Genomic DNA, 22,705 nt, shown 5'->3' with positions numbered 1-22,705 from the left:
ATTCACCCCGGGAACCATTGTGGAACCCGAAGCCATGCTTAGACACGCTACAACGCAATCAACGACAACACGTAGACAATTAACGGATCAATACGAGAACGAACGGCACATAACCTATCATGCTCTTCTAAACATAATCAACACCCAAACATGCGAATTCCCCACCCGATAATCCAAGAATAATATCATACAATACAACCTAGGGTTCTAATCACTTTTATATCAACAAGAATACGATTCGCCTTCTAATTGCAAGATTCGGTAAGAATAACACATAAGCATCACGGGCATCACACAATTATCAATAACAACACATAATCATCAAGAACTCCATATAATCATCAAGAACATCATAGTTATCAAGAATCTCCCAATATCAAGATTATCAAGATCCCCCATGGGATCACCACATCAATCATCAATAATAATCATCATAAGTCATTAATACACAACAATATGGGGAAACCCTAAGGGGGAATCATAACTATAAAAATAGGTTTTGTTGAGACATGGGTTACCTCTTAGCCTTAATTAATTCCTTGGCTATGAAGGATCTTTCTTTAAGCTTTCTTGATTTCTTGATTTCTCCTAAGGGGATTCTTGGAACTCTTTGGGTGGTGAGAGATTATTGTGGTGGGGATTCTAGGTGCCTCCTAAGTTCCCTATTTATATATTTAAGACTCCTAGTTAGGGCCTGAATGGTATGGGTTTACTAATTCTATTCCTTATAGGGCTAGGGCTTGTTTTAGGGATAAGGGTCCATGGTCCATAGTGGACCATATTAATTAAAGGGGATCCTAATCATAATCTGAATAGTAAAAGGCCTACTTCCTTTATTCCTAACAGGCTTAAGATTCTTATTCGGGCAAGGGTCCACGGTTCATGGTGGACCTTACTAATTAATTAAAGGTAAACCTAACATAATTAAATCATATTTAATTATTATTAACGGGATTTAATTAAATAATTAATCCGGGATTGAAGGCCGTAACACGGGGTGTTACACCCGGTTTATGGTGGACCCGGTCCCTAAAAAAACATGAATATACTTATTTAATTTGGAAAAAAATGAAGGCTTATTATAAAATTAAAAAAAAAAATTGTTATTTTCCTTATTACGGAGTATATTAGTACATAGTATATAGTATATAGTATATGTTATGTTATTTCCCTCTTTGCAAAATAAAATTAATTCCTTCAATTGTTTCCCTCTTTGCAAATTTTTACTTAGCGCCAATTTTCTAGAAAAACAGTTGGAAAGCAAGGCACGAGCTTTAGCAAACAGACTGATTGACAATCCAAGTAATGTAGCACTTTTGGTGCCATGTAATATAGGGTAAGAATGGTTACAAATATACTTTCAATTGCATATTATTTTGTGTTGATGTAATATAATTATGTTTTTGTGCATAGTTTCTGTAATCTTGCATTTCCTCAATTTAAGGATATTAATAGGGTTAAATGACTAATGGATTAGACTGACAGATTCAACGATGATGTCAGTCAGATAGATAGATCACTGATTTGTTTGCAGAAAGAGTAAACTAAGGCAGACAGCAAAAACAACACACAAGATGTTTACCCAGTTCGATACAGTGTGTATCTACATCTGTGGGACGATCACAGAGGCGTCCAATCCACTAATTCATAATCTAATGTACAAAGGTAGAGAAACAATAATCTCTCCCAAGTGCCCCACACAAGGTACGTACCCAGTCTACACATGTTTAGTGGATTGCTGAAGTTGGAGAGCCGTGCATACAGAAGTCCAATGAAGTCCCTTCACTTGGAGAGCTAACTCTGATGCAGTCCACTTCAGTGACGCAGTCCAATGTTGTTCTCACAACGGTGTGATCTTAGCGTCCTTTCGTTTAAGCAACGATATTTCTTCTCAAGTTCTTCATCATAATCACCAAGAACAAATTGTCTTGAGAAGAAACATGATAATCAAAGATGTGATCATCTGTATAGTTAGGAGTGTTTCTTTCTTCTAAAAAACGTAACCCCAATTCATGACCGAATGAATGTACTTATACTTCCATAGCAAGAACACTCTCCAAAAATATCTCTGATTGTAGATCGTAGGACGATATGTGAAGGATGTAATCTTAAAGATTCGGTCCATACCTTTCCAAGACAGATCCGCTGATATTCTTTCCAAAGCTGACTTCTTATACCGCGTTCAGTGAAAAGGAAACATCTTCCTAAAATAGATCTTCTGTGTTAGTATGCCTGTTGTTGTATCTGATCAATCAGTCTTCTGTAAAACAAACCGACGCCAAGCTAACCCTATCTTAGTTTGCCATAATAATATTTCCAATTATATGTTGGGGTTTTTTGGAGCAATTAAAACACTAACAAACTCCCCCTTTGGCTATTATTTGGCAAAACAACTCGACTAAGATAAAACACAACCTAGATAGGATGAAGATAACAATTGCATAAAAGTCAAGGATCGGAATTACAATTCATAACAAAAACACAGCACACAAATCATGCTGAACAAATGCGACAATCTTCATAAGGATGGTGTCATCACAATCAGACGCCGAGACAGGGCCAGAAGGTACGAAGTCCTACAAAAACATCAAAACACTCCCCCTGAGTTCCACACTCCTCCTTTCTGCCAATGATAGTCAAAGCACAGTCAAGTATTGGAGGGGCCCTCACTGTCGGATTTAGCAGCATCAGCAGTAGCAGATTCAGTCAAGCTCAAGCGGAGAAGAATGGTAGCCAATTCAGTACAGGCCGCAGTCAGCTGCTTTGCAATGATTCCATGAACAGTCTCTAGATCAGATACCCGGGCCTTTAAGCGAAGAGAGAGCTGAACATCCTTCGCATGTGGCGATTCATCAACCACATTGTCATCATCAGAAGAGCGAGGAGCATTCACCGGCGTAACATCTCGGATGTGATTTCCAGTCAGAAGGCGAGGATCAACAGTATACAGAAGAGTCGGATTGATAACCTCACTAGGCATTGGCACAAGGCCCTGCGATGTCAGAACCCCAAATATCATATTAGGAAAAGGTAACCTTACCTTCTGCTCTCGCGGATGAATCAATGTGAGGATATGATAAAAGATCCATGTCCCCAGATCAATAGACATTTTAGTTCCAATCCGAAACAGGAGAGCCGCCAATTGCTTGCCAACCGTATGAAAGTGAGCAGATGGTAGCCAGTTGTGAAGAGCAATACGGTGCAGAATGACATATTTGGAGGTGAGTCGCGAGATAGGCAGAGTATCACTTTCCCCCGTGGGCCATGCCGGAGTTTGTCCACCTGTGAGGGTCTTTGCCACCAAATCCCAGTCCGTGATTTCTTCTTCGTCAACAGCCTTCAAACCATAATATTCATTTATCGCATCTGGACCGAAGACATACCATTTTCCCCGGATGAAGATTTGCATGCACCGCGTCCCGGTCAAATTGTCAATCTCCTCATTAAGATTACAATAGAACTCGTAAGTCAGTAGCTTCGAATAAGAACATATGGAGGTGACAGTCTTCAATAGGCCTACATTACTCAGCAACGGCAAGATGTCGCAAACAGAGTTCAACTGGTGTTCATCAACGGACCTCTGAACTATAAGATCTCTCCGGATCATCGTGGACCATTTTCCTTGAGCAGAAGAGGAGACAAACTGAGGTTTATAGATGGTGGTGTCAGGATTTTCCGTAGCAGTTTGAACCTCAGGTGTGATACTTCGTCCTCTTGAGCGAGTAGTTGGTTTTCCCTTCCGGGTAGAGGTAGTAGGAACCACAGTAGGATCCTTTGTGACACCCCGAAATTCAAATTCAATTAAGGGATTAATTGAGTAATTAATCCTATTTCAATTTGTAATTTAATTCCTTAAATTCCTGAAATTTAATAGTTGGGGACTAGTAATTGACTAGTCAACCCCAAAGTCAAAGTTGTACATTGAGCTTTGTAAGGAGTTCCCTTGTTCCTTACACTTCCTTATGTTAGTAAGGGTATTCTTGACCTTTCACTTGTTGTTGGTATCGTAACCTAACCTAGTAGACCACCTTCATTCTCTCCTTACACTTTTCTAAAAATCTAGCTCCACCCTCTCTCTAAAAGGTGAGTAGCTTTTCTTCCAAGCCAAGTTGGAACCTTGCCAAAACTTCAAGAGTTGCTCCCAAGATCTAAGTTCATCTTGTGTTTTTGGTTTTATCTAAGGTGTCTTTTCTTAAAGATAGGATCTTTATGATCTTTTGGTATGTTCTTGAAGTGGGTTTGGAGGGTGAGCCTTGTGAGGAGCTTGTTGAGGTGTAAAGTGAAGTCTTTAGTCTACAAGACGTAACCCATGCTCTACAAAACCTATTTTGCTTACCTATATGTGAATATTTCTTGGATTGTACATGTGTTTTGCTATGAAATGTGAGTGTTGATGCATGATCTTGTGAAAATGCATATCTAGAGCTTGTGTTTAGGGTTCTTGTATGCCATTACTTGGCATTTCCTTTGATTCAAGTCATTTTGTTGTGTTTGGTGAGATTTGTTATGTTTTGGACTTAAATTTGAGTTTGGAGATGAAAATCCCCGAAGGGATTGTTTTGGTACAGGACGTGTACCCGCGGGCGGAACGGCGGGCGGGGCACCTCCCGTGGGGCCACCCACAGGAAACACTTTGGTGTTGGATCGGGACTTGTTCCCCGTGATTCTTTTGACTCGGTATTTGGTCTTTTGACTTCCCGTTGTTCTTTTGTGGAACTATTTGAATGTCTTCTTGATGTTTCGTATGTCTAGAACTATATGGTAGGATTCCATGTAGGCTTTGGTGTCGTGAATCGTGCTAAGTGTTCAACATTGTGTTTCGTTGAACCGTGATGAGTCTTGTGTGTTCTTCGGAACTATCTTTGGTTTACCCGTTTGATAAGCATGCTAGTTCGGTGTTTAAATGCTAGCGTGTGTGTTGTTTGTACCTTCTCATTGGTTGATGATAACTTGTGTTATTCATCGTTGTTGTTGTTGGGCCGTGACCCGTTCCTTGATTGAGTATGGTTTCATATCTTCCTTGTGATCCGTTGATTGATTCCTGTTGTGGTGTGATGTGTGTGTGGCTTTACCTGGATTGCACGATTAGTGGTATGGGACACTAGTCACCAAGGTATTGCAGCGGTCCTCGTGGTGGCCGTGACGTGATTATGGAGTTTGTGGCCTTTGTGTAAGGTTCACGTGTTTATTTCTGGGATAACATGTGTTATCCAGGGCATGTGTTGCCATGTGTGATCGGTACCTTGTGTACTATGAAATCGGTGGTTTTGTTGGAGGGACTATTGGAGGGGGAACGACGGTTCCCGGAGAAATAAGGTTGGACTTGGTGTACAGGGGTCCTGGAGGTAAAGGTTGGAACTAGATATAAGGTTGGGGGTAGCCATAAGGTTGGAACAGGGCATAAGGAAGGCCTATCAACTCGTGATGGGTGATGTCACGAGGGTTTGTGTAGCCGTTGTTGTGAGTTATCTTCTTGTGACGTGTGTAGTCACAAAGGCATGTGTTGCCATCAGTCTTGTCTTTATCTTTTTTGTTGTGGTTATCCTTTGTGGTGTTGGGATGTGTTCCCGTATCCTTGTTGAGAGTGTTGAGTCTTGTGTTGACTATTACTCTTGGTTTTGACTTATATATATGTATTCCGTTTCGAAAATGGCTTTACAAACTTATATCTTACCTATGTATGATATTTCACATGTATTGGTGGGTTACCAGCATTATTTGATGACCGGGCGTCGTCCTATGTTTTATTGTGTTCTTTCAGGTGATGTCTAGACGAGTGCGCGGTCTAGTGCTTGGTAGTGTAGCTTCTCCCTCTTGTTTTGTGGCCTGTGTGCCAGTTTAGTTATAGCCCTTTGAGACTATAGATTAGATGTAAACATTGCAGATGTTGCCGTAGCGTTCATCTTTTTGGTGAACGTGGCATAACACCCCGTTGTTTGGATTTATGTTTATCTAGTTACCTTTCAGTCTTCCGCTGTGTTTGTTGTTTAGCTCAGTTATCTGCATGTTTATGGCTTTTAAATAAATTGTTTTTAGGGGGTGTTATAGTTGGTATCAGAGCCTAGGTTTGAGCCTAGGAAGGAGTTAAGTCTAGACTTACTAAGTGGCTAAGTGTGGTTTGAGACCTTTAAGCGACCTTAAGAATCTAAGTGTTAGGCATAGGATTCTAGGTTGCGCGGTGAGCTGAGTGTTGCCTTCTGTTCTTTGCTTGTTTGCTATCTTATGGTAACCGTGTTGTTGTAGTAGAAGTTTGCGATGCCTCCTCGTCCTCGAGCCCGCACCCCGGAGACCCCAACAAACGAGCAACTCGCTCAGAATCTCCACCAGCTGACGCAGACGATGCAGATGCTCAGTGAAGCCTTGCTGAACAACAACCACGCTGTGCCGCCTCCTCAACCTGCTGGGCATCGCGATATGGGTCGCTTGGTGTCGGGACATAGGCCGCCAACCTTCGCGGGTGAGGAAGACCCGGTGGTTTTGGAAGAATGGATGAGGGTGTTCGACAAGATCTTCGCGGTTGTAGGTTGTCCCGATGAGAGAAGAGTAGAACTGGCAACGTTCTACTTCTGCCAAGAAGCTGATCTGTGGTGGGTCCATGAGGGTCCGACCTTCCTTGAAGAGCCTGAGTTTGGTTGGTCCGCGCTTAAGGATAGGATGCGCGAGAGGTTTTACCCAGCGCATGTGCGAGCCGCCATGTTTGATGAGTTCCTTCACCTGCAGCAAGGATCCCTGTCTGTGGTCGAGTACCACAAGAAAATTTTGGAGTTGGCGCGCTTTGCTCGGATGCTTGTGCCTACAGAGCTTGCTAAGGTTGAGAGATTCGTTGCCGGTCAGAATTATGAGGCACGAAAAGCGTTGACGGTGAGTAGGCCAAGTTCCCTTAAGGATGCGTATCTGAGCGCCGCGGATCTGTATCGCGCTCAGCAGCTTCAGAAAGGATCTTATGAGCTAGCTAGGAAGAGGGTTGAGAGCGGAGGTTCTTCCACCTTCAAGAAGCCCCGACCGGGTTTTCAAGCCAAGAACGTGTCATCCTCATCTCAAGGACCTAACCGGATGGAGCAAGGGAATCAAGTCAAGACACCTCCTTGTCATAGGTGTGGGAAGATGCATGTCAGTCAAAGTTGCAACGGCTTCGTGCTTTGGTGTTTCCGATGTGGAGATCGTGGTCACAAGGTCGCGGAGTGTCCCCAGCAAGCCGGTCAGAGAGCGTTGCCACCACCCCCGGGAGCCGGAGGAGCCCAGGGAGGTAGTTCGGGTCGTGGAGCAGTTGGAGCTAGGCTGCCAGGGAGAGTCTTCGTGATGGGGCGTTCGCAGGTGGAGTCTGAGGGTTTGGTGGAGGAGGAGCTGGCAGGTAATCCTATCCTAGCCTATCCTTGTTTTTCGCGAATGTCGTGTTCTTTGTTGTCTTGAAGTGTCATCTTGTGCTTCGTTGTTGTCTATATGAGTTACTTGGCAATCCTTGGTATGCTTTTCTTTGGTAGTGGTTCTTTTGGAGTTAAGTGTAAACTTTTCTTGTTAAGTGACTTATTTAGTTTGGCCTATAAGTTTCGTTGTGGAGCTAGCTATCCATCTTTGGAATGAGTTGTGCTTGGGTTAATTCTACAATCCCCATATTTGGTCATTCTTGCAACTATCCTTTTTGGAATCCTTTAAATTTTCCCAAGTATTCTTTGAAAGTTGAAATTAGTAAATCCCTACAAAAAAAAAAAAAAAAAAAAAATCCTTTCTTGTGTAGCTTAAAAGCCAAGCCAAAATGTTTAATTGTAACCTTTGAGTTTCAAACCTAGGCTTATTCTTTGCCAACCCAACTTCTAAACCACTTAAGTTAATTGTCTTCCTAAGAACTTACTCAATTTTAATTCCATTGAAACTGTAAATCCTCATCTTTACCTAAATCCCCAAATTAAATCATCTTTTCCCCCATTTTTCCCCAAAAATCCCTAAATTCCCAAATCTCTTTCTTTCCTTCTACCCTACCCGTGAGCAGCCAAGAACCCACCCTTCCCCGTCGCCTCATCTGCAACCCGCCACCACCACCTACCCGTCGACGCACCGCCGCCGCACCATCGCTATCCACCGGAGTCGCCATCGCCGGAGCTTCCCCCGCCGAGCTGTTCCGAACGCCGAAGCCGAGAGAGAGAGAGAGAGAGAGCAACGAGAGTGAGAGTGAGAGAGAGCGGACGAGAGAGAGAAGAAGATAAAGTTGTGGGCTTCTTTTGTTGAGCTTTGGGTCATCTCCTATCATGCCTAGAAGGTCAAGTTTAGCTAGAAAAGCGGAATGGGTGGATGCCCATTATCTCGTCCTTGAAGGTAAAGCTTTTGACCCGGAATCTTTTCCTAATTCCTTGTTGGATATGCATAGATTCCAAGGTTTGTTGGATGGGTTTCTCGCCATAAGGGCCAAGACTTACCCAAGTTTAGTAAAGGAATTTTATCGTCACATGGTCGTGACAAAGGAGGGTAATACGCTTGAGATCACTTCTAAAGTGAGAGGTGTGAAGGTTGTGCTTTCTGAGAAGAGGCTGGCTCAGCTTTTGAGTTTATCTGCTTCAGGAGTTGCTCAGTATAGTGGTCATTCATGGATTAGTACGGATACCATGGGGTACCGGGACTATTTAAGTTATCTGTTGGGCCGTACGAGTGGTTTCACTCAAGCTTCAAGGCCGGAGAAAAAGTGGTTGTCCGCGGAGCAACGGATTTTGGTTATGTTGGTGTCGGATTGTTTGTTGCCTAATAACAACAAAAGAAGTTTGTTGGGAAAGTTGGAGTGCACCTTTGCCTTTTGCCTCAAGAATATGGTTAAGTTCAACTTGCCAGCTTTGATGTTGCAACATATAGTTTTCTATCGGGATCATAACCGGAAAAGCCTACCGTATGGGATGGTGTTGAGCTGGATTTTGGTTAGGAAAGGTGTAAGCGTGGATGGTTGTCTCCCGAAGGCCGTGGGAAAGATGGTGTTGGATACCACCAATCTTCGGAGTTGTAATCTGTTTCAACTAGATGATGGTGATTACATCACATTGGAAGAAGTGGCAAGGAAAGCACCAGGAGAAAGGGCAGAGTTGGCAACGGAGCTTGGGATCCATGCCGGGAAGTTGAGCCTCGCAGTCCAGAGTTTGGGCGGTGATGAAGAAGTTGAGGAGGAAGCAGGCCAAGAAGAAGAAGTGGAAGCACCGGGAGCTGCCGAAGCCGAAGAAAGTGATTCGGATAGTGAGGAAAATCGGAGAAGGAAAGAAGCTCGCACCAAGAGGGAGCATGACGCCATGGCGCAAGAGGAGCGCGTTGTCACCTTGCTTCGCCAACTGAACAGTATGATCGCAGAAAGCTTCGCGTTTATGAAGGCGCAGTTTGTCACGGTGAATCAGAGGCTAGATCAGATTGAAGCCAGTTCAAGCCGCAGAGGAGAAGATGAAGAGGAGTCTAAGGAGGCCGAGGAGTCGGAGAGTGAGGAGTTCTAGCTTGTGTTGTGGTAATCCCGTTCGCCTTTTCCTTGTTGTTGTTTCCTTCTTAGCCGTTGTTAGTTTGGTAGTAGTTTGTTGCTTGCTTTGTGTGCTTGTTTGTTGCTTGTTGCTTTGTTGTTTAGTTAGCTTAGTAGTTGGTGTTGGTTGTCTAGTTCTTGGTTGTTGTCTAGAAGTCGGTGTTTGTTTTGAGGCTAGAGTTCTTGATGCTCAATCTATCCGTTTGTTAAACTCTTGCCAATCCTTGATTTGAAACGCCTTCTTTCTTGCTATGGAATACTTCATTGCCTTGAAATCTTGTGGTATCTTTTGGAGTCTTTGACCAAAAGAGTTTGTTCTTGAACCTCTTGTCACAATGTTGTTTCTTTTCACCGTTTGCCTTTAATTCGTCATATCCAAGCTTCGGGGACGAAGCTTCTTTGAAGGGGGAGAGGATGTGACACCCCGAAATCCAAATTCAATTAAGGGATTAATTGAGTAATTAATCCTATTTCAATTTGTAATTTAATTCCTTAAATTCCTGAAATTTAATAGTTGGGGACTAGTAATTGACTAGTCCACCCCAAAGTCAAAGTCGTACATTGAGCTTTGTAAGGAGTTCCCTTGTTCCTTACACTTCTTTATGTTAGTAAGGGTATTCTTGACCTTTCACTTGTTGTTGTTATTGTAACCTAACCTAGTAGACCACCTTCATTCTCTCCTTACACTTTTCTAAAAATCTAGCTCCACCCTCTCTCTAAAAGGTGAGTAGCTTTTCTTCCAAGCCAAATTGGAACCTTGCCAAAACTTCAAGAGTTGCTTCCAAGATTCAACCTTTCTTATATTTGGGCATCTAGGAGGGTAAGATCTAAGTTCATCTTGTGTTTTTGGTTTTATCTAAGGTGAGCCTTGTGAGGAGCTTGTTGAGGTGTAAAGTGAAGTCTTTAGTCTACAAGACGTAACTCATGCTCTACAAAACCTATTTTGCTTACCTATATGTGAATATTTCTTGGATTCTACATGTGTTTTGCTATGAAATGTGAGTGTTGATGCATGATCTTGTGAAAATGCATATCTAGAGCTTGTGTTTAGGGTTCTTGTGTGCTATTGCTTGGCATTTCCTTTGATTCAAGTCATTTTGTTGTGTTTAGTGAGATTTGGCATGTTTTGGACTTGAATTTGAGTTTTGAGATGAAAATCCCCGAAGGGATTGTTTTGGTACAGGACGTGTACCCGCCGGCGGAACGGCGGGCGGGGCACCACCCGTTGCCCCGCCCGCGGGTACAATGCTTGTGGGAGTGTGTTCCCGCGGGCGAAACCACGGGTGGGGCACTACCCGTGGGGCCACCCGCGGGGAACACTTTGGTGTTGGATCGGGACTTGTTCCTCGTGATTCTTTTGACTCGGTATTTGGTCTTTTGACTTCCCGTTGTTCTTTTGTGGAACTATTTGAGTGTCTTCTTGATGTTTCGTATGTCTAGAACTATATGGTAGGATTCCATGTAGGCTTTGGTGTTGTGAATTGTGCTAAGTGTTCAACATTGTGTTTCGTTGAACCGTGATGAGTCTTGTGTATTCTTCGGAACTATCTTTGGTTTACCCGTTTGATAAGCATGCTAGTTCGGTGTTTAAATGCTAGCGTGTGTGTTGTTTGTACCTTCTCATTGGTTGATGATAACTTGTGTTATTCATCGTTGTTGTTGTTGGGCCGTGACCCGTTCCTTGATTGAGTATGGTTTCATATCTTCGTTGTGATCCGTTGATTGATTCCTGTTGTGGTGTGATTTGTGTGTGGCTTTACCTAGATTGCACGATTAGTGGTATGGGACACTAGTCATCAAGGTATTGCAGCGGTCCTCGTGGTGGCCGTGACGTGATTATGGAGTTTGTGGCCTTTGTGTAAGGTTCACGTGTTCATTTCTGGGATAACATGTGTTATCCAGGGCATGTGTTGCCATGTGTGATCGGTACCTTGTGTACTATGAAATCGGTTGTTTTGTTAGAGGGACTGTTGGAGGGGGAACGACGGTTCCCGAAGGAATTAGGTTGGACTTGGGGTACAGGGGTCCTGGAGGTAAAGGTTGGAACTAGATATAAGGTTGGGGGTAGCCATAAGGTTGGAACAGGGCATAAGGAAGGCATATCAACTCGTGATGGGTGATGTCACGAGGGCTTGTGTAGCCGTTGTTGTGAGTTCTCTTCTTGTGGCGTGTGTAGTCACAAAGGCATGTGTTGCCTAGGCATGTGTTGCCATCGGTCTTGTCTTTATCTTTTTTGTTGTGGTTATCCTTTGTGGTGTTGGGATGTGTTCCCGTATCCTTGTTGAGAGTGTTGAGTCTTGTGTTGACTATTACTCTTGGTTTTGACTTATATATATGTATTCCTTTTCGAAAGTGGCTTTACAAACTTATATCTTACCTATGTATGATATTTCACATGTATTGGTGGGTTACCAGCATTATTCGCTGACCGGGCGTTGTCCCATGTTTTATTGTGTTCTTTCAGGTGATGTCTAGACGAGTGCGCGGTCTAGTGCTTGCTAGTGTAGCTTCTCCCTCTTGTTTTGTGGCCTGTGTGCCAGTTTAGTTGTAGCCCTTTGAGACTATGGATTAGATGTAAACATTGCAGATGTTGCCGTAGCGTTCATCCTTTTGGTGAACGTGGCATAACACCTTGTTGTTAGGATTTATGTTTATCTAGTTACCTTTCAGTCTTTCGCTGTGTTTGTTGTTTAGCTCAGTTATCTGCATGTTTAAGGCTTTTAAATAGCTTGTTTTTAGGGGGTGTTACATCCTTGTTCGACGGATGACCGCAGAGTTTTGAACACTTGTTGCACGGGAGGATCAGCTTCAATTTTCACTGATTCAACAGACTTTCTTCTTTTATCAGGTTGAGCCACATCAAGATTGTCATCACCTGATTCAACAACAACTCTTACAGGGACACTCTTGCGTTTGGATTTTCTCGTTTCCTTAGATGGAGAATGCTCAGAAGGGCTTGGTGATACTGAGTGGCTTGTGTCTGATACTGGGGCAGATGAGTTTCCCAGAAGATTGGTAATCTCTCGAATCTTGAAGGTGGTTGAATCTGGATGAGCTGTAGCTTCAACAGTAGGGGGTCTAGACAACTGGGCTTGTGAGCCATACACTTCAGCAAGAATCTTCTCCTCTTCACTAGAGGACTCAGTAGGATGAATAACTCGATACGGTTCTGGAATAGAGGCAGAAGGTAAACCTGCAAAATGCCGGACGTGTTCAAGGCTCTCGGCCAAAGATGAAGATGTATAGACAGGCACCCGATCTATTTGATCAAATGCATGAGGGCTTGAATTACTGGCAGCCTCAATCTCAGTGGGCAAATTGGAGGGATTAACAGATGGGCAGATCTCAATTGGGGACACAACAATTTCAGTAGAAGACAGAGCAGATTTCACAGTATCAGCAGAATACACAACCAAATTTAGATTGTTGACCAACTTAGATGTTTTATTTTTCTCATCGGACACATCATCAACAACATCTTTTGAAGGTTCAGACTTTTCAGAGAGGATACAAGGAGGATTATCAGTCACAGAAGTTTTCTCAGAAATTAACGCCTTCGCATTATCAGATTGAACAATAGGCATAGCAGACTTAATAGCATCAAAAATTAAATAATCAAGCTTGTCAAGGGAGATTTCAATAGGAGATTCAGAAGTATTGGACCTGTTACGAAGAAACTCAATCCGGTGTTTGGCTTCGTCCTGGGCAGCTTGTAGGTAGAGGGGTTGAGCTACTGCTCGACGACGTGAGACTTCTTCTGATTCAAGAGCCCTTTGAGCAAAATATTGAAGGAATGCCCCAGCACGATTACCATCTGCAGGCTCTGGAATAGATGCATGACTAACCTCATCACTCGCTTCTGAGGCCAGCATCAAAAGCTCACTGGTGTCATCCTCGGACCAGTCTGCATAGAACTCTGGATAATCTGAGAGCACAGTGACCATGATTTCATCGCGTAGAACAGAGTCAAGCTTCAACTTCTTCTTCATAGCTAACTGGAGCAGAGTTTTGACATGCTTAGTGGCTGTTTCTGGTGAATGGATCTTCCTCCCAAGCTTGATAATGATATTTGTTACGGCGTCCGCCATTGTTGTGCGATTTGGGTATGTGAGAGGGTAAACCCTAGGTAGAGGATCAGAGAGAAATTAATCAGAGAGCAAGGATATTTTGAACTCTTCTTCCTTTACACTTGACCCAAAAATCATATATAATCCCAACGGTGAATAACCCTATTCAATGCGGCTTGTCAGAATGCATGCATAGCTGATGTGATTGACGCAACGGTCTACCTCCTTTTTAGGGATGAAACGGAAGAGTTGAAGATTTGAATTTCGAAAAAGCGAATTAATTTATGGTAACTGAGGTTAAGATATTATCTTAACAAAAACAGAAGGTAGATTTAAAAGGAAGTCAAAGGCTGAAATTTGACCCGTAAATGTGACACCATTTATACTCTCCTTCTGTATATCTTACTGCCTTATTAGTCAATCCTGCAGATTCCCAGAGCAGATCTGAGAATCTCAAATCGATTTGCATCCAGGGGCTTAGTCAGAATGTCAGTCAGTTGCTTATCTGTTTGAATGTATTCCAACTCTATCTCCTTGGATACTACCAAGTCTCTGATGTAGTGATGTCTTATATCAATATGCTTCGTTCTGGAATGTTGAACTGGATTCTTTGAGATATTGATTGCACTGACATTGTCACAGTAGAGTGTCATAATTCTTTGAGTAAGACCATAGTCTAGAAGCATCTGTTTCATCCACACCAACTGAGTACAACAACCTCCAGCGGCTATATATTCTGCATCTACAGTACTTAAAGAAATCGAATTCTGTTTCTTGCTCAGCCATGATACCAAGTTCTTTCCAACAAAGAAGCATCCACCCGAAGTACTTTTTCTGTCATCAATCTTTCCTGCCCAATCAGCATCACAGTATGCAACCAGACTAAGTTCACTGTCCTTGGAGTACCATAGCCCATATTGAATTGTTCCTTTCATATATTTCAAAATCCGTTTAGCAGCTATCAGGTGTGACTCTTTTGGATCAGATTGATATCTTGCACATATTCCAACACTGAACATTATATCTGGTCGACTAGCGGTTAAGTAAAGCAGACTTCCTATCAGACTTCGATAAACTGTGTTATCAACTGATATACCAGTGTCATCTTTAGATACTTTTGTGGAGGTAGAAATAGGTGTCCTGGATGGTTTGCATGATTCCAGATCAAACTTCTTGACCAAATTCTTAGCATACTTTTCCTGTGAGATAAAGTACCCTTCAGGGCTTTGTTTAACTTGCAGCCCTAGAAAGTATGTCAGTTGCCCAACCATGGACATTTCAAATTCTTCCTTCATGACCTTCACTAAATCATTAGTGTACTTTTGTAAAGTAGAACCAAAGACAATGTCGTCCACATAAATCTGAGCAATGGTAGACTTCTAGTGGTTTTTACGAACAGGGTTTTGTCAACACTTCCTCGCTTATACCCATGGTGTAACAGATACTGTGTCAGTCGTTCGTACCATGCCCTTGGAGCTTGTTTAAGTCCATAGAGGGTTTTTCTAAGCTTGTAGACATGAGATGGATGATCTGGATCTTCAAACCCTTTCGGTTGAGCCACATAAATATTTACATGCAGGTACCCATTCAAAAACGCTGTATTAACATCCATCTGAAACAGTGTGAATCCCAGAATACATGCGACTGCCAACAAAATTCTAATCGACTCTAGTCTTGCCACAGGAGCAAACGTTTCATCATAGCCAATTCCCTCTATCTGAGTGTATCCTTGATCAACCAACCGAGCCTTGTTCCTTGCAGTATTTCCAGCTTCATCAGTTTTGTTTTTGAAGATCCACTTTGTTCCGATTATGTTAACACGATCAGGTCTTGGTACCAGATCCCAAACATGATTCCGGTCAAATTGGTGTAGCTCCTCTTGCATAGCCTTGATCCATAGATCATCCTGTAAAGCTTCTTTTACACTTTTTGGTTCAATTTTTGAGGTATAGCATGTTGCTTTGGATATTCCTATCAGATTGTTTCTCATCCAGCTCCTGGTATTCATCCCATCTGTTGGATCGCCAATAATGTTGCCTGATGGATGATTTTTCTGAGTTCTGGTGGGCTTGTTCTTACCCACATCATCAGCGAGAGGGATATCCTGTTCAGAACTTTCTTTATCTTCATCTGATGAATCTTGTGTTTTGGGCAGTTTGGTGTCCTCAGCTGTGTTTAACTTACTGAGAGGAGGTTCTGTCTCTGGATCAGTTACTGATGTTTCTACAGATTCTTCAGGACTGTCATCTATAACAACATTTACTGATTCCATAACAGATTGAGTTCTTTTGTTGTAGACTCGATAAGCTCGACTGTTTGGAGAATACCCCAGGAAGACGCTCTCATCACTCTTAGGTTCAAACTTCCCTCTTTGTTCCCTATCGATTAGCACATAACACTTTGTTCCAAACACATGAAAATACTTCAAGTTCGGCTTCTTCCCCTTCCAGATCTCATATGGTGTTTTGGACGTTCCTGGTCTGAGATAGACTCTATTTACAGTATGACATGCTGTGTGTACTGCTTCAGCCTAGAAATGCTGTGGCAGATGCGATGCATGTAGGATAACTCTAGCCATTTCCTGCAAGGTTCGATTCTTTCTTTCCACCACACCATTCTGTTGGGCTGTTCTGGGAGCTGAGAATTCATGGGCTATACCATTCTCGGAGCAGAAATATGAATATAAAGAGTTTTCAAACTCTTTTCCATGATCACTTCTCAGTCTTTGAATTTTTATTATAGGCTCGTTCTTTTCTTTTTGAACCCTTATGCACAAGGTTCTAAAGGCATTGAAGGCTTCAGATTTTTCTCTTAGAAAATATACCCAGCTGAACCGAGAGAAGTCATCTACACACACAAATATGTATTTCTTTCCGCCAATGCTTTCAGTCTGTGTTGGTCCCATGAGATCTATATGAACCAGTTCTAGGCATCTCTCAGTAGTGATAACTTTTACTGCTTTGTGAGGAGTTCTTATTTGTTTCCCAATGCCACATGCACCACAAACTCCTTCCTGTTATATTCTGATCTTAGGTATCCCTCGCACAGCATCTAATTTGATCATTTATCCATATCTCTGTAGTTTATGTGACCCAGTCGTCTATGCCATAGTTTTGATTCATCTGATTTAGATAGGCGACAAACATTTTCGTTAGTCAGAACATAACAGCTGTCAAAGGATCGTGTTCCTTCCATTACCAGTTGATCTGCTTTGTCACTGACTCTGCAACAGTTACGATTGAAGCACACATTCCAGTTTTGATCACACAACTGACTGATGCTAATAAGATTTGCTTTCAGACCACTAACTAATAGAACTTCTTCTAGATGAGGTAAGCCTGGTACATTTAGGGTACCTTTTCCAACTATTTTTCCTTTTTGTCCGTCTCCATATGTAACTGATCCACTGCTAGGTTGAACAACCATAAGACACTTGACATTTCCCGTCATATGTCTGGAATAACCACTGTCGAAATACCATCTTGCTTCAGTTGTAGAAGCGGTTAGAACTATAGTGGGATAGCATATTACTTCTGACTTTCTGACCCAAACCTGTCTAGTGAACGGTGTAATAGTCTTGTTCTGATATTTCTCCTTCCTTTGATCTCTGTAAAAAGAATAACACTTAGGTCGAGTGTGACATTTTGTTTGACAGTAGTGACAGATGGGTGTATATTGTCTGACTCTGGCAAATTTTGTTTTGAACTTTGAGTACTGAGATTGAAACGCCACTCTGCCAAAATCAGTTTCTGCAGTTCGAGCATGTATCTTTCCTTTTTGATTTATCTGGACTGACCGGGATGACTGACCTAGTTCATACCTGCGAGATGGTGTACCAACTGTCGTACCCTCTTTGACAAACACAGGAATAGTCTTTGAAGGTTCTCCTCGTTCAAACCAAGACCCTTTTTATCATTTGGATTTCGGCCAAAATCCAGAATTTTGTCTAGAGTTCATGTGGTGTCCATCATCTTGATGTTCTTCTTCAGATCCTCCAACTCTTTTATCAATTTTCCCTCTCGAGATCTTATATGAGTTATAAGATCTTCTTTTGTGACAAGTTCTGTGTTTAGTTTCTTCAGAAGATCATCCCGTTGCTTCAGTTCTTCATTCAGATTTTTATTAACTTTCACCACTTGTTCCCAGCTTGCAACAAGTTTAGCAAATTCCATTTCAAGTTGGGTATGCCTCTCTTCAAAATCATCTGTCGATATATAAGACTCTTCATCAGATTCATTTTCTTCTGACTGATTCTCTGTAGCTGAAAAGAAGGCCACAAAGTTTGCCACATTGTTATCTGACGGATCATTAGATTTCCTCATCATCATCACTTAGCGTAGCCACAGACATAGCCTTCTTCCTTTTGAGGTAAGTTGCACATTCAGCCTGTATGTGTCCAAATCCTTCACACTCTCGACACTGCACTGACCGATTGAGAGGTCTACCTGTGTCAGTCGAACTGCTTCTGGTTTGTCTTGTTCGGCCAGTCTGGGACTGATTGTTCTGTGTGAAAGAGGGTGTTTCTGTTTTCTGATATGAGGAATTACTGCCTTTGTATTGTGTCTTATTAATTTGTCCTTGACTCCTTCTGTTAAAGGCTTTCAAGATCTTCTTAAAATTCTTGGTTAGGAGGGCCAAGGCTTCATCATCTATGTCATCTGTGTCAGATTCTCGATCAGCTTTAGCAGCAAAAGCCACTGACTTGCCTTTTCTGTTGACAGCAAGATCATCATCAGCCAGTACTTCAAGTTCATACGTGTGTAAGCTTCCCATAAGTTCTCCCACACTCTTCTTTTCCCAGCATGTGTGTTCCTGAATTGCGGTTACTTTAATTCGGAAGCGTTTTGGCAAAGATCGAAGGATCTTTTTGATGACTCTCTCATCAGTGAATGGTTCGCCGAGTATTGAGGCTCTGTTCATCAGATTCTGAACACGACTGTGAAAGACTGAGATTGTTTCCTCTTCGCCCATTCTAAGAGCTTCAAAATCTGACAGTACCATTTGAAGCTTTGATTGCTTGACATCACTTGTACCCTCAAATCTGGTTTCAAGAATTTCCCGTACTCATTTTGCTTCTTTTACCCCAGTGACTAAGGTAAAGACAGATTCATGCAGAGATCCTACGATAGAGTTCAGTGCCTTATTGTTCAGATCAGAGGCATTCATTTCATCTTCAGTCCAAGTCTCAATGGGCTTTGCCTCAGTGGTCCCATCAGGATTCTTAATAGTTGGGCGACTCCATCCAGAGAGAACAGTACGATAAACCCTGGTACCTTGTGCCTGGAGATAGATCTCCATACGAGCCTTCCAGAATGAATAGTTGTGACCATCTAATTCTGGTGGTTTCATACTTACATCCATCCTGAATCAAGAAAAACAACCAGCCAAAAACACACAAGCAGGCAAACTGCCAACCGACAACCAGAGACACTTTCAATAAAAAGAGAGCAATGCAAAAAAAAAAAAAAAAAAAAAAAAAAAAAAAAAAAATTCCCGTACGGATCAAGTCACTATGTAGACTTAAAAGCTCTGATACCACATGTAATTTTGCATTTCCTCAATTTAAGGATATTAATAGGGTTAAATGACTGATGGATTATACTGACAGATTCAACGATGATGTCAGTCAGTCAGATAGATAGATCATTGATTTGTTTGCAGAAAGAGTAAACTAAGGTAGACAGTAAAAACAACACACAAGATGTTTACCCAGTTCGATACAGTGTGTATCTCCATCTGGGAGACGACCATAGAGGCGTCTAATCCACTAATTCATAATCCAATGTACAATGGTAGAGAAACAATAATCTCACCCAAGTGCCCCACACAAGGTACGTACCCAATCTACACAGGTTTAGTGGATTGTTGAAGTTGGAGAGCCGTGCATACAGAAGTCTAATGAAGTCCCTTCACTTGGAGAGCTAACTCTGATGCAGTCCACTTCAGTGACGCAGTCCAATGTTGTTCCCACAACGGTGTGATCTTAGCGTCCTTTCGTTTAAGCAACGATATTTCTTCTCAAGTTCTTAATCATAATCACCAAGAACAAATTGTCTTGAGAAGAGGCATGATAATCAAAGATGTGATCTTCTGTATAGTTAGGAGTGTTTCTTTCTTCTAAAAAATGTAACCCCAATTTATGACCGAATGAGGGTACTTATACTTCCATAGCAAGAACAATCTCCAAAAATATCTCTAATTGTAGATGGTAGGACGATATGTGAAGGATGTAATCTTAAAGATTCAGTCCATACCTTTCCAAGACAGATCCGCTGATATTCTTTCCAAAGCTGACTTCTTATACCGCGTTAAGTGAAAAGGAAATATCTTCCTAAAACAGATCTTCAGTGTAAGTACGCCTGTTGTTGTATCTGATCAATCAGTTTTCTGTAAAACAAACCGACACCAAGCTAACCCTATCTTAGTTTGCCATAATAATATTGCCAATTATATGTTGGGGTTTTTTGGAGCAATTAAAACACTAACAGTTTCCATTGGATTTTGACAGTTATCAACATCACTAAGGATATTGTTTATTTGTGGGACCCTCTTAGTCATCGCATTCGCGATGATGATTGGAAACATGTTGTAGAAATGTAGGTTTTTTTTTTAATTTCTTTCAATTTATATCAGTATGATTATTACATTATCTGAATAATCAACAATATACATGAAGGGCTATTAAAATGGTTCATGCGGCCTCTAGGAATGGAAAGAAAGGACGAAGTAAAACTGTTTGGAAAATTGTCAAGGTAATTTAATATTGTTAACTAATTAGATATAAGTGTTTGTATATGTAAGATAAATTGTAATGCACATGCAAATATTATTTAACATTTGTAGGCTCCTCGTCATCCGGATAGTAACCAATGCGGTTTCTATGTCATGGCTTACCTGAAAACTTTAATTGAGAATATGCCAGACATTGATGATAAGGATTCTATTCAAGCACTGGTAATACATTCCATTTCTATTTTGCGTTTAAAATTATTCTGATTTGAATGTTTCAAAGTGGAAATATGATGCATTTGAATTGCTTTACTTCACTGTCTGCACATCCACTTTGAGCTTTTTGGGTATTGGTATTTATTTATGTGGATAGGGATCCAAATTTGGTGTTAGAACATGAATAATGACCTATAGGAATTGTGTTTTTGTCTACATAAAATTTTAATTTCTAGTACTGATAATTGTTATCCGAGAAATAAGATGAGATTGGAATCATGAATATGCACTAATTATTAGTACTATATTCTGTATGTCTCACCTTATCCTTTCGATCAAATTTATCTTAATGTTGGGGGGTTTGTATTTTGTGCTTGTTTTTCTCACTCAAGACATCTTATGTACAGTAGTCAACTGCTTTGCTCATTACCTCAGCTAAAAAAAAAAAAGATAAAAAAAAAGATAATAAATCTTAGTTCATCTGATCTGCTTAGTTTATTGTCATGAGACCTAGCCTAAGTGCCTAACATACCATTGCATGTGATGAACACTAGTAGAGCTGTCCAAATCCAAGTTGTACCTGTTGGGCATATATTAGAGTTGTCCAAATCCAAGCAAATGCAAAATGAATGACCAGTGCATATTGCATTATGCAAGTAGTTTCTGTAGTCTCACTATCTATCTAGCTAGCTATCTCTTATAATGTTATGTTGACTACGTACTAATTTATTTACTCACTTTTTACATGTAATTCCAACAAGTTGATTATGATAAAGCGGTTATTGATCTGGTGCGTTTTGAATGGGCCGATATTTTATCAAGTTATATAGAGTAGCTATGATTTGATGATTAGAACGTTGTTATCATTTAGACTTGATTCGTGGAATTGTTTTTTGTAATATTATGACTTGGATGGTGATTCAATTTGAATTGGTCATGGAAGTATTTAGACTTGTTAATTAGTTCTTTTGTATTTTGAACCTTAGCTTCTGCAAATTTATGTAACTACACTTGGCGATGGTGAATGGATAAATTGATTTTTTATATGATTAAAATTTAAGCAGGTTAAAACCCGTTGAGACAACGGTTAAAAACCGTTGTCTATTTCACAATAGACAACAGTTTATGGGCGTGACTTTTAACAATAGCGGTTTCAACAACACACAATAGAAAACAATTTATAACTGTTGTCTTTTAAAGAAAAGACAATGGTTAAAAACCGTTGTCTGTGTGCATCAGTTTTAACAACAGCGGTTTCAACAACAGTAAATATACAACGGTTCAAAAACTGTTGTGTTTTAGAGAAAAGACAACGGGTAAAAACCGTTGTCTATGTGCATGACTTTTAACAACACTGATTTCAACAACACTGAATAGACAACGGGTCAAAAATCGTTGTCTTTGAAAGAAACGACAACAGTTTAAAACCGTTGTCTATGTGCGTGACTTTTAACAACACCGGTTTCAACAACACTCAATAGACAACGGTTCCAAAACCGTTGTCTTTTATAGAAAAGACAACGGTTAAAAACTATTGTCTATGTTCGTGACTTTTAACAACACCGGTTTCAACAACACTCAATAGACAACGGATACAAAACCGTTGTCTTTTGTAGAAACGACAACGGTTAAAAACCGTTGTCTATGGGTGTGACTTTTAACAACACCGGTTTCAACAACACTTAATAGACAACGGTTAAAAAACCATTGTCGTTTCTAGAAAAGACAACGGTTTAAAATCGTTGTCTATGCGCGGGACTTACAACAACACCGACTTCAACAACAGAAATTTTACCCTTACGACAACGGTGAAAACCCGTTGTCTATGTGCATTTTTCTTGTAGTGATTGTCTTTGTCAATGGAAAGAATTCACTCATGAACTCTTTGTGTAATTGTGCCCATGACCTAAAATGGTCATCATCTTGTGCGTCCAACCATCGCAATGCTTCTCCTGCAATTGAAAATGGAAACAACTTTAGTCTAACAATTTCATCGGGCACGCCCTCTTACCTAAAGATCCCACATGCTCGTACGAAACGAGTAATATGGGTGTGTGGGTCTTCCATAATAGATCCTCCAAATGGATTGTTTTGGACAAGACTTAGGACCGCGGGGTGGATGTGAAAATTGATGCTCTCAAGAGGGGGCACGCAAATTGAATTGTGCATAGAAAATTCTGGTGTAATGTAGTCAGTAATCAATCTTCCTCTCCCT

The 22,705-nt window shown here is 41.2% G+C and overlaps 1 long non-coding RNA gene across 1 annotated transcript; it reads left to right on the top strand.

Annotated features, from left to right (window-relative positions):
• Positions 1–1,303: 1,303 nt before the first annotated feature.
• LOC109156557 lies at positions 1,304–20,266 on the top strand. The gene is made up of 3 exons (XR_002050050.1): positions 1,304–1,336; positions 20,034–20,141; positions 20,222–20,266. It is a non-coding gene; the product is annotated as an uncharacterized LOC109156557 (long non-coding RNA).
• Positions 20,267–22,705: the final 2,439 nt, after the last annotated feature.

Source organism: Ipomoea nil, unplaced genomic scaffold, assembly GCF_001879475.1.
Source record: "Ipomoea nil cultivar Tokyo-kokei standard unplaced genomic scaffold, Asagao_1.1 scaffold2735, whole genome shotgun sequence".
NCBI classification, from domain to species: Eukaryota; Viridiplantae; Streptophyta; class Magnoliopsida; order Solanales; family Convolvulaceae; genus Ipomoea; species Ipomoea nil.
The sequence above is the reverse complement of the archived record's forward strand: the minus strand, read 5'-3'. Positions and strand labels throughout refer to the sequence as shown.